Source organism: Zalophus californianus, chromosome 1 (genome assembly GCF_009762305.2).
Source record: "Zalophus californianus isolate mZalCal1 chromosome 1, mZalCal1.pri.v2, whole genome shotgun sequence".
NCBI lineage: Eukaryota > Metazoa > Chordata > Mammalia > Carnivora > Otariidae > Zalophus > Zalophus californianus.
Window position 1 is genome coordinate 45,194,973 of NC_045595.1, and position 18,316 is coordinate 45,213,288.

General features: G+C 38.4%; 1 pseudogene; it reads right to left on the reverse strand.

Annotated features, from left to right (window-relative positions):
* Nucleotides 1-17,562: 17,562 nt before the first annotated feature.
* Nucleotides 17,563-17,803, reverse strand: LOC113916156 (annotated as a pseudogene).
* Nucleotides 17,804-18,316: the final 513 nt, after the last annotated feature.

The following is an 18,316-nucleotide window of genomic DNA, read 5'->3' on the forward strand; positions in this document are numbered from 1 at the left end:
TCCTCTTCCATCCCTTCATTGTATCAACCCTTATTTTGTACATATATGTCTTTCTTCCTTTAAAATTTTAGCAGGCACTTTCTTCTAACAGACCAAAATATGCCCAAAATCTAGTGTGTGGCACTGATCTCTGCATTAGCCTGATCATATTTGATCATATTCTGGTTTTTTTGTTTTGTTCTGTTTTTATTTGTTTTTATCTTTATCTTTTTCTTTTCTTTCTCTCTCTTTCTTTTTTCTTTCTTTCCCTTTCTTTTCCCCTGGTTTCAGGTCCTTTCTGATTTGCATAGAGTATATTTGCTGGGGATGTTGTTAATCTGTTAGCATTTTCTTCTCTCATTCCTCTATTCTCCTCTGGACAAAATGACAAGATGAAAAAAATCACCTCAGCAAAAAGAACAAGAAGTAGTACCGTCAGCTAGGGACTTACTCAAGACGGACATTAGTACGATGTCGGACCTAGAGTTCAGAATCATGACTTTAAAGATACTAGCTGGGCTTGAAAAAAGCGTGGAAGTTATTAGAGAAATCCTTTCTGGAGACATAAAAGAACTAAAATCTAACCAAGTCGAAATCAAAAAGGCTATTGATGGGGTGCAATCAAAAATGGGGGCAATAACTGCTAGGATAAATGAGGTAGAAGAGAGAATCAGCAATATAGAGGACCAAATGATTGAAAATAAAGATGCTGAGAAAAAGAGAGATAAACAACGACAGGATCACGAGGGCAGAATTTGAGAGATAAGCAATACGATAAGATGAAACAACATTAGAATAATTGGGATCCCAGAAGAAGAAGAAAGAGAGAGAGGGGCAGGTGGTATATTGGAGCAAATAACAGCAGAGAACTTCCCTAATGTAAGGAAGGAAACAGGCATCAAAATCCAGGAGGCACAGAGAACCCCTCTAAAAATGAATAAAAATAGGTCAACACCCCGACATCTAATAGTAAAACGAGTCTCAGAGACAAAGAGAAAATCCTGAAAGCAGCTCGGGAGAAGAGATATGTAACCTAAAATGGTAGAAACATTAGTTTGGCAACAGACCTATCCACAGAGACCTGGCAGGCCAGAAAGGACTGGCAAGATATCTTCAGAGCACTAAATGAGAAAAATATGCAGCCAAGAATACTATATCCAGGTAGGCTCTCATTGAAAATAGAAGGAGAGATAAAAAGCTTCCAGGACAAACAAAAACTAAAGGAATTTGCAAACATGACCGGCCCTCCAAGAAATATTGAAAGGGGTCCTCTAAGCAAAGAGAGAGCCTAAAAGCAGCATAGATCAGAAAGGAACACAGACAATATACAGTAAAAGTCACCTTACAGGCAATACAATGGCACTAAATTCATATCTTTCAATAGTTACCCTGAATGTAAATGGGCTAAATGCCCCAAAAGAGACAGGCTATGAGATTAGATTAAAAAACAAGACCCATCGATATGCTGTCTGCAAGAGACTCATTTTAGACCCAAAGACGCCCCCAGATTGAAAGTGAGGGGGTGGAAAACCATTTATCATGCTAATGGACACGAAAAGAAAGCTGGGGTGGCAATCCTTTTTTCAGATGAATTAGATTTTAAAACAAAGACTGTAATAAGAGCTGAGGAAGGACACTATATCCTACTTAAAGGGTTTATCCAACAAGAAGATCTAACAATTGTAAATATCTATGCCCCTAACATGGGAGCAGCGAATTATAAAAGGCAATTAATAACAAAAGCAAAGAAACACATTGACAACAATACAATAATAGTGGGGAACTTTAATACCCCCCTGACTGAAATGGACAGATCATCTAAGCAAAAGATCAACAAAGAAATAAAGACTTTAAATGACACACTGAACCAAATGGACTTCACAGACATATTCAGAACATTCCATCCCAAAGCACAGAATACACATTCTTCTCTGGTGCCCATGGAACATTCTCCAGAATAGATCACATCCTGGGTCACAAATCAGGTCTCAACCGGTACCAAAAGATTGGGATTATTCCCTGCATATTTTCTGACCACAGTGCTTTGGAACTACAACTCAAACACAAGAGGAAAGTCGGAAAGCACTCAAATACATGGAGGCTAAAGAGCATCCTACTAAAGAATGAATGGTCAACCAGGAAATTCGAGAAGAATTAAAAAAATTCATGGAAACCAATGAAAATGAAAACACAACGGTTCCAAATCTTTGCGATATAGCAAAGGCAGTCCTAAGAAGAAAGTATATAGCAATACAAGTCTTTCTCAAGAAACAAGAAAGGTCTCAAATACACAACCTAACCCTACACCTAAAGGAGCTAGAGAAAAAACAGCAAATAAAGCCTAAACCAAGCAGGAGAAGAGAAATCATAAAGATCAGAGCCGAAATCCATGAAATAGACACCAAAATAACAGTAGAACAGATCAACGAAACTAGGAGATGGTTCTTTGAAAGAATTAACAAGATTGATAAACCCCTGGCCAGACTTATCAAAAAGAAAAGAGAAAGGACCCAAATCAACAAAATCATGTATGAAAGAGGAGAGATCACAACCAACACCAAAGAAATACAAACAATTATAAGAACATATTATGAGCAACTCTATGCCAGCAAATTAGATAACCTGGAAGAAATGGGTGCATTCCTAGAGATTTATCAACTACCAAAATTGAACCAGGAAGAAATAGAAAACCTGAACAGACCTATAACCACTAAGGAAATTGAAGCAGTCATCAAAAATCTCCCAAGAAACAAAAGCCCAGGGCCAGATGGCTTCCCAGGGGAATTCTACCAAACATTTAAAGAAGAATTAATACCTATTCTCCTGAAACTGTTCCAAAAAATAGAAATGGAAGGAAAACTTCCAAACTCATTTTATGAGGCCAGCATTACCTTGATCCCAAAACCAGACAAAGACCCCATCAAAAAGGAGAATTACAGACCAATATCCTTGCTGAACATGGATGCAGAAATTCTCACCAAAATACTAGCCAATAGGATCCAACAGTACATTAAAAGGATTATTCACCATGACCAAGTGGGATTTATCCCTGGGCTGCAAGGTTGGTTCAACGTCCGCATGTTAATCAAAGTGATACAATACATTAACAAAAGAAAGAACAAGAATCATATGATCCTCTCAATAGATGCAGAAAAAGCCTTTGACAAAGTAGAGCATCCTTTCTTGATCAAAACTCTTCAGAGTATAGGGATAGAGGGTACCTACCTCAATATCATAAAAGCCATCTATGAAAAACCTACAGCGAATATCATTCTCAATGGGGAAAAGCTGAGAGCTTTTCCCCTAAGGTCAGGAACGCGGCAGAGATGTCCACTCTCACCACTGCTATTCAACATAGTATTAGAAGTCCTAGCTGCAAACATCAGACAACAAAAAGAAATCAAAGGCATCCAAATTGGCAAAGAGGAAGTCAAACTCTCACTTCTTGCAGATGACATGATACTTTATGTGGAAAACCCAAAAGACTCCACCCCAAAACTGCTAGAAGTCATACAGGAATTCAGTCAGGTAGCAGGATATAAAATCAATGCACAGAAATCAGTGGCATTCCTATACACCAACAACAAGACAGAAGAGAGACAAATCAAGGAATCGATCCCATTTACAGTTGCACCCAAAACCATAAGATACCTAGGAATAAATTTAACCAAAGAGGCAAAGGATCTGAACTCAGAAAACTAGAAAATACTCATGTAAGAAATTGAAGAAGACACAAAGAAATGGAAAAATGTTCCATTCTCATGGATTGGAAGAACATACATTGTAAAGTTGTCAATGCTACCTAGAGCAATCTACACATTCAATGCAATCCCCATCAAAATACCATCCGCTTTTTTCAAAGAAATGGAACAAATAATCCTAAAATTTTATGGATCCAGAAGAGACCCTGAATAGCCAGAGGAATACTGAAAAAGAAAAGCAAACCTGGCGGCATCACAATTCTGGACTTCCAGCTCTATTACAAAGCTGTCATCAACAAGACAGTATGGTACTGGCACAAAAACAGACACATCGATCAATGGAACAGAATCGAGAGCCCAGAAATGGACCCCCAACTCTACGGTCAACTCATCTTTGACAAAGCAGGAAAGAATGTCCAATGGCAAAAAGACAGTCTCTTCAACAAATGGTGTTGGGAAAATTGGACAGTCACATGCAGAAGAATGAAACTGGACCATTTCCTTACACCACACACAAAAATAGACTCCAAATGGTTGAAAGACCTAAATGTGAGACAGGAGTCCATCAAAATCCTAAAGGAGAACACAGGCAGCAACCTCTTCGACCTCAGCCGCAGCCAGTTCTTCCTAGAAACATCGCCAAAGGCAAGGGAAGCAAGGGCAAAAATGAGCTATTGGGATTTCATCAAGATAAAAAGCTTTTGCACAGCAAAAGAAACAGTCCACAAAACCAAAAGACAACCGACAGAATGGGCGAAAATAGTTGCAAATGACATATCAGATAAAGGGCTAGTATCCAAAATCTATAAAGAACTTATCAAACTCAACACCCAAAGAACAAATAATCCAATCAAGAAATGGGCAGAAGACATGAACAGACATTTTTCCAAAGAAGACATCCAAATGGCCAACAGACACATGAAAAAGTGCTCAACATCGCTCGGCATCAGGGAAATCCAAATCAAAACCTCCATGAGATACCACCTCACACCAGTCAGAATGGCTAAAATTAACAAGTCAGGAAATGACAGATGCTGGTGGGGATGTGGAGAAAGGGGAACCCTCCTACACTGTTGGTGGGAATGCAAGCTGGGGCAACCACTCCGGAAAACAGTATGGAGTTTCCTCAAACAGTTGAAAATAGAGCTACAATACGATCCAGCAATTGCACTACTGGGTATTTACCGCAAAGTTACAAATGTAGGGATCTGAAGGGGTACGTGCACCCCAATGTTTATAGCAGCAATGTCCACAATAGCCAAACTGTGGAAAGAGCCAAGATGTCCATCGACAGATGAACGGATAAAGAAGAAGTGGTATATATACACAACGGAATATTATGCAGCCATCAAAAGGAATGAGATCTTGCCATTTGCAATGACGTGGATGGAACTGGAGGGTGTTATGTTGAGTGAAATAAGTCAATCAGAGAAAGACATGTATCATATGACCTCACTGATATGAGGAATTCTTAATCTCAGGAAACCAACTGAGGGTTGCTGGAGTGGTGGGGGGTGGGAGGGATGGGGTGGCTGGGTGATAGACATTGGGGAGGGTATGTGCTATGGTGAGCGCTGTGAATTGTGCAAGACTGTTGAATCACAGATCTGTACTTCTGAAACAAATAATGCAATATATGATAAGAAAAAAAAAAGAAGATAGCAGGAGGGGAAGAATGAAGGGGAGTAAGTCAGAGGGGGAGACGAACCATGAGAGACGATGGACTCTGAAAAACAAACTGAGGGTTCTAGAGGGGAGGGGGGTGGGGGGATGGGTTAGCCTGGTGATGGGTATTAAAGAGGGCACATTCTGCATGGAGCACTGGGTGTTATGCTCAAACAATGAATCATGGAACACTACATCCAAAACTAATGATGTAATGTATGGTGATTAACATAACAATAGAAAATTTTAAAAAAATAAGAAGATGTAGACTGGGGCTATAGTCAGCTGAATGTTTTACTGGGGTTGGTGCATGCAATTCCAAGATGGCTGACTCACATGACTGCTGCTGGTTGCTGCATACCTGCATATGGAAATCACTGTGGAATCATGGAGGCTGCCCATGGTAACAGTTGATCTCATCGCCATGGTAAGAATTTAATTAAATACTGCAGACAGACAGATCAACCTCGTCCCTGATACATGACAAGGGTTCAATTGGTGGTTAAGTCTAAATTAGATCTTCATGCTTCTTCCATTATGAGAGCATAAGTGCCTAATTATTATTAAGTATTGTCAATATTATTGTTATAACTCTCATCTATTTATCAAAGACTTCAGCACTATAGTAATTGTGACAATTAGCAGATAATGCCTCCTTATGGAAGATTAACCCACACCTCCAAACATAGGTACCCTTCGTTTGGTAGTAGAGAAAGGTACTTGGGAATTGTATACCCTAGTCATCCATGCTAAAAGAGATTACTCCCTAAATCCTGCACATACATCAAGGTGCTTCCTTAATTTAATCCAGAAAGAAATATACTTTATATGTTCCTGCCAATGTGTTTTGAGTCTTAACGAGAGAGAAAGAGAGAAACATAGAAAGAGAAAATTCTAATTACATTCTAGTCTTCCATTTTTGCTCTCAGGAGTAAAAATATTCCTATCATTTTTCTTGTTTCATAAATCAGGAAACTAGAACTCAGGGGAATAAGATCACCTGTTCAAGTTTCCTTAACATATTAGATGAAGGGCCAAAATTGAACCCAGGTCTTTGATATGCTGTGTTCACTGTGCTTTTTTCTTTCTTATCTGTAATACGGATCCAAATAAGAGCCTAGCTTAATGACGGTGCTCTGCCAGAGAGTGCACTTTGGCCATTTTTCCTCACTACTTCAATAAGGAAGGAACGAGAAAACCACATGGAAGTCACTAATATCAACCTCATCCTAGTGTTATTGATAATGGTAACCCTTAGAAAAGTAAAAAGCAACTTACAATCATAGAAATAGCTTCCATCTGATAGGCAGGTTCAGAAGAACTGGTCCCATTTTCCAGGAAAAGAATGTAATTGTTGACAATTTGTATTTTGAAAGCTTGAAAGAAGAGTTAACCAATCCCCAGGGGAAGAAAAAGAAATCAGGGAGCAAATTCAGACAATAATCATGGGTTCTAAAGGAGCAAATGATCTAACTGAAACCATCTCAACCCAGAGCTCTGGGGATGAGTTGCAGTCTTGGACAGCTTGGACAGTATTCAAGTTGAAAGGGTTGGTCATGTTGATAGTGCCCTGTGCCACCACCTTGACAGTACCCACTTAGAACACTTAAGTCTGTCACCACGTTTTAGGCCTGACCCTCAAAAATTTTACCCAACCACTAGTGTCCCACCCCTGTTGTCACTGTGGTTGATGATTTGTCCTAATGCTGCTAGTTGTGAGCTAGACATTTGTCCTCACTTCTGTCCTTTGGGCTCACTCTAAAAGGTCAGCTTCTCTTCAGTCCTCAGCACCTCTTCTCATGATACATGAGAAACACAGGGGCTCAGAAGCTGATTTTGAAGACCAAGCAATGATTAAGGCTTTGAAGATTCACCTGCTTGAAATATAATTCTCAGCAGTCAAGGAGTTCAGTGCCTCTAAAATACCTAAGTGCTGTGCCTTTCCCTCCACTGGACTGTTTCCACAGGCACAGCTTTGTTCTGATTCTCTCTCTGTCTCTCTTATATATATCCAGACATTGCCATGGTCCCTTTCACATGCAGAGGAATTAGCATCAAGTGGAGGCAAGACACGGCCTGAGTTTAAACTTCCCTGGACTTTCTGAGAGGAGCAGGAGTGTGGTATCCATGTCTATTGGTCTTGTTGCAAGAAACAACACAAGGCTGTTCTTTAACTTCAACCCAAGAATTTTTGTTTTTATGTTTACACAAGCACCTGGCTGCCCATGACTTGAGCTTTGTTCTAAGTGGAAAAGAAGAGCCAAATCCCTCTCCTCTTGCTCCCAATGGATTGCCTCACTTTGTCCTGGAAAATCCCAGGGGTGCAGGTGGACTGCTGTGGTAATTGCTGAGCTGTGATGCAATATATGGTCTTTTTTTTTCTCTGCAAACACAGTTCCCAAAGCCACAGTATAAACAGTGTGGAATTTCTCACCCTTGTCTCTAAATGAGGTTGAACGATTCCTGAACCTGCTAACATTCTCTGCACACTAAAGTGCATCTCTGTCCTCACCAAACAATTTCTTCCTTTTTAAGTACTGAAGTGTGAAGAGGGACACCTTATTTCATTGCAAAATGAACAGCAAGTAAACAGAGAACTGTGATTAAAATTCATTTGAATGAAGGCAGGAATTAAGCCATCCCACACCATCAGTTTATAGCCTGCCCTAAAGAGGGGAAAAAGAAAAGAAGCAAAACAAAACAAAACCTCACTGTAGTTCAGCTGGAAAACTGTTGGGACATTTTACTAACTGTATCTCTTATTATCCTCCCTGCCTTTGATAACACAAAGTGTATGCAATGTACTGTGACACTCTGGGGTGGGGCTGGGGCTTAACAGTTGTCATTTTCCTGTCAGTGAGATTCTTTGTGGGTTTCTTATACATTCCTAAGCTCAAAAACCTAAAGTGACTACTTTCTTTTACCTTCTGAGCCTCATGGAGCCAAATATCAAAGATGATCCAATCAGCTTTAAACAAAACAAGACAAAACAAAAAACCTACAATGTTCTACCTATAGTTTCCATAGCAATTCCAGATCCTGAATGGGATTGTATAACAAAAAGAAATGTAGTTTTGTTGTGATGTGCCCTAATGATTCAACAGGTATTAAAAATATCTCTTCTGAAATGGACCAGAAAATGTTATTTCATAGACAGGAGGCTATTCCTAACTGGCCTAGGCCAAGGGTTGCAGAGTCAGTGGATCTGTGTCTGAATTTAGTCCAGACTATTTATCAGCTGTAGAGCTAACCTTGGACAACTTCTTTAAATATCTCCAAGGTGCAGTTTCCTCATCTGTAGATGTCGTTGAAAAGCAGAGCACTGATAGTATTGCTGTGATGATTGTGAGACAATGTATGTCAAGTCTTAGTACACTGCCTAGTGTGTAGTACATTAATATATGCAAATAAGAATTCTTGCAGGGAATAAAAACATACCCAAAACAAACACAGACAAAGAATTCTTGCAGAAATAAATGTATGCGAAGGTTAAGTGACATATCCAAAGTTACACAGCTGAGGAGTTGAGAGGATTAGCACTAGAAACCACATCTCTTAATTCCAAGACTATGATCATTTCCTATTGTTCTGTACAGATGGAGGCTGGGCATGAACTGGGTCTTTCTAGACCACTGGTTTCCCAAAACATAACTATTTTAAAAAGATAGATATAGATAGATAGATAGATAGATAGATAGATAGATAGATAGATAATTTGGGCTTGAATTCAGAGTTACCAGATCAGAATGTAATTTTTCAAAAGAGTTCCCTACTGATTCTCATGAAACCCTTCTATTGATTGGGAAGAGTGACAGGGGCCTCCCAGATGAAGAAGAACAGTATTAGCACAGTGCTGATGTAAGAACGTGTAATGGCAGTTAGAGAAACTGCAAGAACATCTGGCTTGGGGAAAGGGCACCTGCCTAGAGTCTCTGGAAACTGTGACCAAATGATCAAGTGGAGCCACACAAGAGAGCCAAAATCTTCTAGGTATTATGATATCCAAAAGAACTGTATGGTCCTAAGAATAAAAGAAAATGCACTGTTTTACCTGGTGCCCAGTCTATTGAGTTGGATGGAAATACCAATCAAAAGAATAGCAGAGAAATGCTAAAACCAACGAAGTGATCAGTTAGGGTAGGCTCCAGTCTTATCTGGCAAAAAGTACCAGGTAGGGTATAAACCGAATTGAGACACATGGGCTACATGTCTATTCTCCCTTTTGACTTACAGAGTCTTGGAGCAATTATCATAGTGTTTGGTGCTGTTCATCTAAGGTTACCCGCAGAGCTCACTTAGTGGCTAAGCTGAAATCAATGATCATTTTGCTACCTTGAGTAATTTCCAAAAAGTATGGGATAAGATTATAGTTTCCTTAGAAGGTAAACTTATTTCAGCTCTTGGGAGATTTTGAATTAAATACAGAAATGTTTATATGACCCAAAGTAGTAATATTTTTGAGTAAAAGAGTCTGTGCATTTGGAATTTTATATGATTTGGTATTTTACATAATTGTAATATTTAAAAGAATTTGTCCCATTTAGTTAGCCTTATAATTCCACTATAATATGTGCAACTGAGCAGCTGATACAGAGTTGGGATTTCAAGTTGAAATCTTACTATATTTTTATGTGGCAGTGGAACACTTAAGCTAACTTAAAGTTCACCACAATTACACATTTAATTTGTTAGATGCATAAGGATAGTCTAAGCACACAGGAAACAGATGATTGAGGAACCTCAGGGGCTCTTCCCACATTGATCTGGGATAAGCCACATCAGAGTAAACCCCACTGGGCTCCTTGATTAGGAGTAGGAGGCATGGTGTTCAGCTTTTCCAGGATGTGCAAGGTTCACGACAAGGGGTCCCAGAAGTAGATGGAAGTCTGGCTGGGGCCCCTGTTGAGGATTCTCTGTAATGGAATCATGAAGACACTGCCGTAGTCATTGCAGAGAAGTTGCCCCAGCTTGTGCAAAATGAAACAAATAGCTAACCTTTATGAAAACTTACTATGAACCAGAGAGAAGGCTTTCTTTTTCTGGTACTATTTCATTTAATCTTTAGTGTAACCCTGTTCAGCAGGTATGAATGCTGTCTCCATTTTGCAGACAAAATATAAAAATGAAGTCATAAATGTCTGTATAGTGATTTATAATTTGTAATTTATCTCTACAAATGCTTTTTTGAGTCTCATGAAAATCCTCAAAATAAGGTGAGTTTTCTTCCCAGTCTACAAGATGAAACTAAGGCACAACAAATGGTGCTGGGAAAACTGGAGAGCCAAATGCAAAAGAATGAAACTGGACCATGTTCTTACATCATACACAGAAATAAACTCAAAAGGGATGAAAGACCAAAATGTGAGACCCGAAACCATAAAAATCTAGAAAAGAACACAGGCAGTAATTTCTGGAATATTAGCTATGGCAACATTTTTTCTAGATATGTCTCCTGAGGCAAGAGAAATAAAAGCAAAACTAAACTATTGGGACTACATAAAAATAAAAAACCTTCCTTTTTTGAGAGAGAGAAAGAGAGAAGGAGAGAGAGAGAGAGAGTTTGTGTGTGTGTGTGTGTGTGTGTGTGTGCATGAGCGTGGTGGATGAAGGGCAGAGGGAGAGGAGAGAGAATCTTAAACAGGCTCCATGCCCAGCACAGAGCCTGACATGGGGCTCAGTCTTATGACCCTGAGATCATGACCTGAGCTGATATCAAGAGTCAGATGCTTAACCAACTTAGCCACCCAGGTGCCCCAATATAAAAATCTTCTGCACAGCAAAGCAAAAATCAGCAAAACTAAAGGCAATCTACTGAATGGAAAACATACTTGCAAATGACTTATCTGATAAAGGATAAGTTTTAAAGAAGAGATACAACACAACACCTTAAACAAATAATCCAATTAAAAATGAGCAGAGGACATGAACAGACATTTCTCCAAAGAAGACATTCAGATGGTCAACAGACACATAAAAAGATGCTCAACATCACTCATCAGGGAAAAGCAAATCAAAGCTACAATGAGATATCACCTCACATCTGTGAGAATGCCTAAAATCAAAACTACAAGAAAAAAACAGGTGTTGGCAAGGATGCAGAGAAAAGAACACTCATACACCATTGGTGGTAATGCAAACTGGTGCAGCCACTGTAGAAAACAGTATGGAGTTTCCTCAAAAAATTAAAAATAAAACTACCCTATGATCCAGCAATTGCACTACTAGATATTTGCCCAAAGAATACAAAAACACGAATTCAAAGGGATATATGCTCCCCAGTGTTTATAGCATCATTATTTACAATAGCCAAACAATGGAAGCAGCCCAAGTGTCCATCAATAGATGAATGGATAAAGAAAAAATATATACATATATAATGGAATATTATTCAGCCACAGAAAGAATGAAATCTTGTCATTTGCAAAGACATGGATAGAGCTAGAGGATATAATGCTAAGAGAAATAAGTTAGTCAGAGAAAGACAAATGCCATATAATTTCACTCATATGTGGAATTTAAAAAACAAAACAAATTAGCAAAGGAAAGAGAGAGAGAGAGACAAACGAAGAAACAGGCTTTTCACTACAGAGAACAAACTGATGGTTACCAGAGGGGAGGTGGGGGTGGGGATGGGTGAAATAGGTGATGCGGATTAAAGAGCACACTTATCATGATGAGCACTGAGTAATGTGTAGAATTGTTGAATCTATCTTGTACACCTGAAACTAATACAACACTATATGTTAACTATACTGGAATTAAAATACTTAATTAAAAAATTTTTAAAAGAAAAAATGCAGAGTCATAGGCCTCACCCAGAGCTACTGATTTTGAACTGGATTCTGGAGAAGGGGAGTAGGAATCTATTTACTTGAGATCTCCAAGTGCTTCCTATTCATGGTAGAACTTGAGAACTAGTGAGCTACACTGCAGCCTATGTCAGAGAATCACTGAGGAGAAGTGCCAGCCTCTGCCCCAGTGGCCCTGGAACAAGTGTCAGCATATGGAGAAGTATCTGGAGGTGTCTATAGCAAAGCATCTTAGCCCATAACCATTTAGCATTTGTATACACCTTCAGAAGGCAGACTGGCAAAGTGCAATACTTGCCTCGGAACGAGAGGAATATATTTTAAATGATATTATATTTTTATGAAAATGTAACACACACAATGGTAAAAAACAAAATTCAAAGTGCACAAAATATCTATGAGACTTTCCCACTTATTCCAAAGCTCCCAATGTCTTTCCCTAGAAACAGCCAATGTTTTGTATTTCTCAGTTATTCTGTCCAGAAATCTATGCAAACATGTATACATATTCTTCTTCTTCCCTGCTTTAAAAAAATAAATGATATCGGGGCGCCTGCGCGGCTCAGTTGGTTGGGTGACTGCCTTCAGCTCAGGTCATGATCCTGGAGTCCCTGGATCGAGTCCCGCATCGGGCTCCCTGCTCGGCAGGGAGTCTGCTTCTCCCTCTGACCCTCCCCTCTCTCATGTGGTCGCTGTCTCTCTCATTCTCTCTGTCTCAAATAAATAAATAAAATCTTTAAAATAAATAAATAAATAAATAAATGATATCATATACTCTTCTGTGACATCTTTTCCCTGAAAATTGTTGCCATTGACTCATATAGAATTTCTTTGTTCTTTCTAATGGTTGTTCTACTGAATTCATCTATCTTATTTTAATTTACCTACTGCTGACCATAGAGGTTGCTCCTGAGTTTTTCCTGTTACAAGCAATGCTGCAAAAGATATACTTATCCTTTGGTATGCATGTGAATGTATCTGTGGGATAAAGGGCTGCATATAGCAATTGCCATCATGTTTGTCTCAGTCCCCTCATCTGATGATTTCCAGGGGCCACCATAACTTTGTAGACTGTAGCTCTCTTCATACAGCATCCTGTTTCAGCAACATTAGAAAATGTAAACCTTTGTTGATAAAGAAAACATCACACTAATGCATGCCAGCTTTTGCAGTGTGTCACAAAGTACCATACAATGCAGATCAGGACAAAGAGAGGTGTTTATGAAGTTAGGGAAGGTAAAGTGATTCGTGTAAAATATCCCCAGCCATGGATGATAAGCATTACATCCCTTCTTTCTCCATGTTGCAACTGATACTTGCATTTATAAAACCACCAGGGGGAAAAAGCATTAATTTTCTTCTTCCTTGTGGTGTTGAACTCCAGGTGTTTCTGAGAGTTCTACATTTCCTCTAGTTTGCTTACAGTGAACAAAGTATAACTGGGTGGTTTCTGTTTGCAGGGGCCTTTTTAAAAATAAGCCTTTGTGCTTTTCTCCTAGACATGAGCTCACAGCATTCCGCAAGATATACATATTCACATGCATAGAGGCGGTCACACACACATTGCTACTAAGATTGTGTGAGAAAATTCTACTACAAGAGAGTTATGGACAAGTTTTTCTTTGCTTCTTAGAAGATGGAAGACTCCCTGACAAGGATTTTATTTTCATTGTAGTGGGCTGTCAGCATGACCATTTATCATAGCCTGAATTAATAAGGAAAGAACAGAAGAAAGATGGCTTGCTGCCAAACAGCTTGGGGATGCTCGGGGCTGCACAGATCAATCAGCTGCACACCCGGGCTATTGTCTGCTCATCAATTCATTTTCATTGAGTTTTAGAACAGATAATACCAGGCCTTTTTCTGAGGCATAATCCTAAACTGACCGCCTATACTTGTTTTCCATTCTAACGTTTTATTCCCATAGGACACTCATCAAGGTGGCATATTGTGTTTAGATTAAGCTCCTTCTCTGGAAATCAACTAGTGGTAGACCACTGCTCCTTTCCACTGCCCAAATGCACAAAAGTCTTAACAATCTTTTGAAACTAATAGGCAAAAGAGATTCACATCAAGCACATCTGAGATGCAATGGGAATCCTTTGTACACTTGTGACAGCATAATAAATTAAACAATAAAATGCTTTCTAAGGTACTGGGAGACACACAGTCCACAGAGGGAAACTACAATATAGATTTGTAGAGGGCTGGAGTAGTGGACATTCTGTTGTTTTCTTTTGCCCAGGATGCATTCCTCTTCTACTAAAAGTGGTTTTCTGACTTTTTCTCAGCAAAGAATTCCCTCTGCCAGTTTCAGATCTTATGCTTCTGATTGGGCCTCACACTTATTTTTTGCTTTGGATGATTTGACTTAGGTATGGTTCTCATTTCCCAGGTCATGGTGATTGGTTCTTGAATGGACCTATGACCCAAAAGAGCCAGTGAGACATAACTACAATTTCAAGGATTCTTGGGTCTTCCTTCCTTCCTTCCTTCCTTTTCCTTCCTTCCTTCCTTCCTTCCTTCCTTCCTTCCTTCCTTCCTTCCTTCCTTCCTTCCTTTTCTCTCTCTCTCTTTCTTTATCTCTCTCACTTCAAGATACTAACTATATAAATGATGAGCCTCCAAAAGCCACTATGGTTGAGAACTTCTGCCAACATGGCCTGAAGAATGAAATGAGAGAGAGACTGAAACCAGTCCTGGTGAGATTATTTGAGCAGTTGCATAAAGCCCCTCCTGAAGCTAATATGCCTCTTGATTAAGTGAACAAATATTGCTAATTTTCAAAAAGTCAGTTTGAATTGGGTTTGTATTATAATAAAAGGAATCTTAAATACAGGCATAATTTTATTGATTGTGCTATTGAATTTAGACCCATGAATTCTAAAACTGAAATGGTACCAAAAGTTTCTTTTTGGACAGAACCTAATGAATTTTTCACCTGGAAATCAGAAAACATGAAAGTATTAAATAATTGAATTCACTCCATGAAATTAGTTCTACCCTATAATATGAGAGGTGAGGAATAGAGCCTTTGACTTCTGATAATTGTTGTCAGGCACTATGGACCAAATCTTTTGATGATGATAACTATTAAAACTACAGAAAAATAAAATAAGGGTATTGGGATTCTAATAAAGGAGGGAAGATTTATTGGGCCAAAATCTGAGAAGGTGATACTTGAGAGACGTAGTATAAAGAATTTGCTATTCTAATGGAGGAATCTAAGAGTCTAAGCAGTGGTTCTAGAAGGCTATAGGGAGGGGCAAAAGTTCAGGCTTGCTAAGATGGAATCATGATAAATTCCCTGAAATTTGTGTTGAGGCCCTGAATGTCTGTATTGTAGGAGGAAGAGTAAATTGGAAAAAAATGCTTTTCCCATAGGCTGATCTCAGCTAAGAGATATATGGATAATCTAGAAAAATAATCACTTCTAAAACTGAATTAAAGTAATCCCAGATTAATAGAGCCCCACCACATGTGGCAGAAACAAACAAATATCTTCTATGGAGGAAGATAGCATCACCACAGACCACAAATTATTGCTATAATTCTTAGAAACAATGGGTGGCACACAAGCACAGATAACAAGACACACAAGGAAATTAAATGGTATGAAAGATCTTAACCAGGGGGGAAAACAGAAAAGAAAAAGTTATCCACAAAATCTTCAGATACTAGAGCTAGACTTTAAAACAATTATGCTTACTATTTCAAGGAGCTAAAAGACAAAATATATTGACAGATAATGAGATACTATATAAGTGACAGAGATGATCTCAAAAGGACCAAATAGAAATTCTAGAATGGAAAAACTGAACTACTGAAATTAAGAACTCAGTGGAAAGATTTAACAGATTAGACCCAGTTGAAGAGGGAATTCGTGTCTTCTGAGGAAAATAATTTCTTAATTTTAATGTAATACAATTAACCAACATTTTCTTTTTGGTTAGTGGTTTTTGTGTCCTTATTTAAAAATGGTGCCCTTCTGTGAGGTCATGCAGATAGTCATCTGAATTATCTTCTAAAATCTTTATTGTTTTACCTTCCATATTTATATTAGCAATCCACTATAATTGTTTTGTGTGTATGTGTGTGTATGGTATGGGATAGAGGTTAAGAGTTTTTTTCTCCCACATTGTATCCAGGTATCCTAGCACTACTATTGAAAATACTATCTGTCCCCATTACCCTGCAGAGTAATTAGAAGATAATTCAGATCACTACCTTCATGACTTCATAGAAGAGGATGACCATTGAGTGAGAGAGGATATTTTAAAAATATATAACTGATGGGCGCCTGGGTGGCTCAGTCAGTTAAGCATCTGACCCTTGATTTTGGCTCAGGTCATGATCTTAGGATCATGAGACTGAGTCCCACATTGGGCTCTGTGCTTGAAAGGGAATCTGCTTGAGATTCTCTCTCTCCCTCTGCCCCCCTCAATGCTCTCTCTCAAATAAATAAATCTTTTAAAAATATATATACAACTTAAAAAGGAATAATATACAAAATAATGAGTCTCAGTCATACAACAACTGACAACCCAATTTAAAAGCTGTGTAATATACTTGAAGAGGAAATTGACAAAAGAGGATATCTAAATGACCTTGAATATATGAAATGCTATTCAGTCTCATTAATAAAAAACCACAGTGAGCTACCACTACACAATTTGTCAGAGTGGCTAAAATTCAAAAGAATACCAATTGATGTGTAGAAAGAGAAATGCTTACATAGTGCTGGTACAAGTATAAAATTTGTGCTACCACTCTGGAAATAGTTTGGTGATATCTACCGAAGTTGAGCATATGCATATCTATAGACCCAGAAATTCTATTTGTAAACATATACTCACAGAAATTCATGAATGTAACAAATGACAGAGACAAGGATATTCATGGCAGCATATTTTTGTAAGTCTTTAACTGTAAACAGTTCATTAACAGTAAAATAGAAAAATATATGGTGATATAGGTCTACAATGAATATATAGCCAAAAAAAAAAAAATGAACAAACTAGTTACAGGACTAAAAGCTAGATGAATCTCATAGATATGTTTAAAAGAAGCCAGACAAAAATATTATATACAACATGATTCCATCTATATAGAGTTCAAAAACAGGTAGACCTAATCTACACTGTTTAGTTGATGCAATCTTACATGGTAAAACTATTAAGGTAATTACAATAAATGTCAGGAAAGTGATTACTTTGGGGAGAGCAAGAAGGCGAAAGCAAAGGGCTTCTTGAATAGTGGCAATGTTCCATTTCTTTCTTTTTTTAAAATTTCACAAATGTACTTTATTTCTTCAATCATGCTGTGTTTTAATGGGTACACAGTGCTTTTACTTGGCATCAAGTATGAGTAGGTTTTGAAACAATTCAGTTTTATACCAGCTGGGATAGTTACTGATTTCTAGATTCCTCTGGGGTGATTCTGCCAACAGGGACAGGTTCCATTCTGTTTCACTTTGTGTTGCTGTATATGCCCACACAGTAACACAGAAATGGCTCCCCTAGATTATATAGTATTATCATATTTGTCAGAGAAATCAGGTGTCTGTTTCTGGTGGCTCTGCCTTGCCATTGTTTGCTGAATGCTTTGAACTCAGAGACAATGTAGAGCATTTTTGGCCATGGGAAACATTGTGAAGCTGAAGAGAACAGTGGCAACTGCAGCTGTTGGTTTGCTACAACTTTGTGCCAAGTCCCCTTGCAAAGAAGCAATGATTCATTTCTTGATGTAGGTAGCAGATACATGAGTTTTTCCTTTATAATAATTTATTAATCTTAATTATTTTCATGTATTTTCAATATATATGTTATATATCACAGTTAAGTATATTTAAAAATGTTACCAAATGTCAACTGATCTATGCAACCTAATGCTACAGGTGCATACCCTCTAGCACCCCAAGGAGAAGTCTCTGGAGTCAGAAGCCTGGGTTTAAATTCCAGGTCTTTGCTAAGAGATGTGTGGACATAGGTAAATAATTTAACTTTTTTTTTTAAAACCCCCAACGTGGGGCTCAAACTCATGACCCGAGACTAAGACCTGAGCCAAGATAAAGAGTCAGATGCTTAACCAACTGAGCCACCCAGGCACCCTGAATTTAATATTTTTAACTCTACTTCTTAATGTATTCACAGGATGAAATTA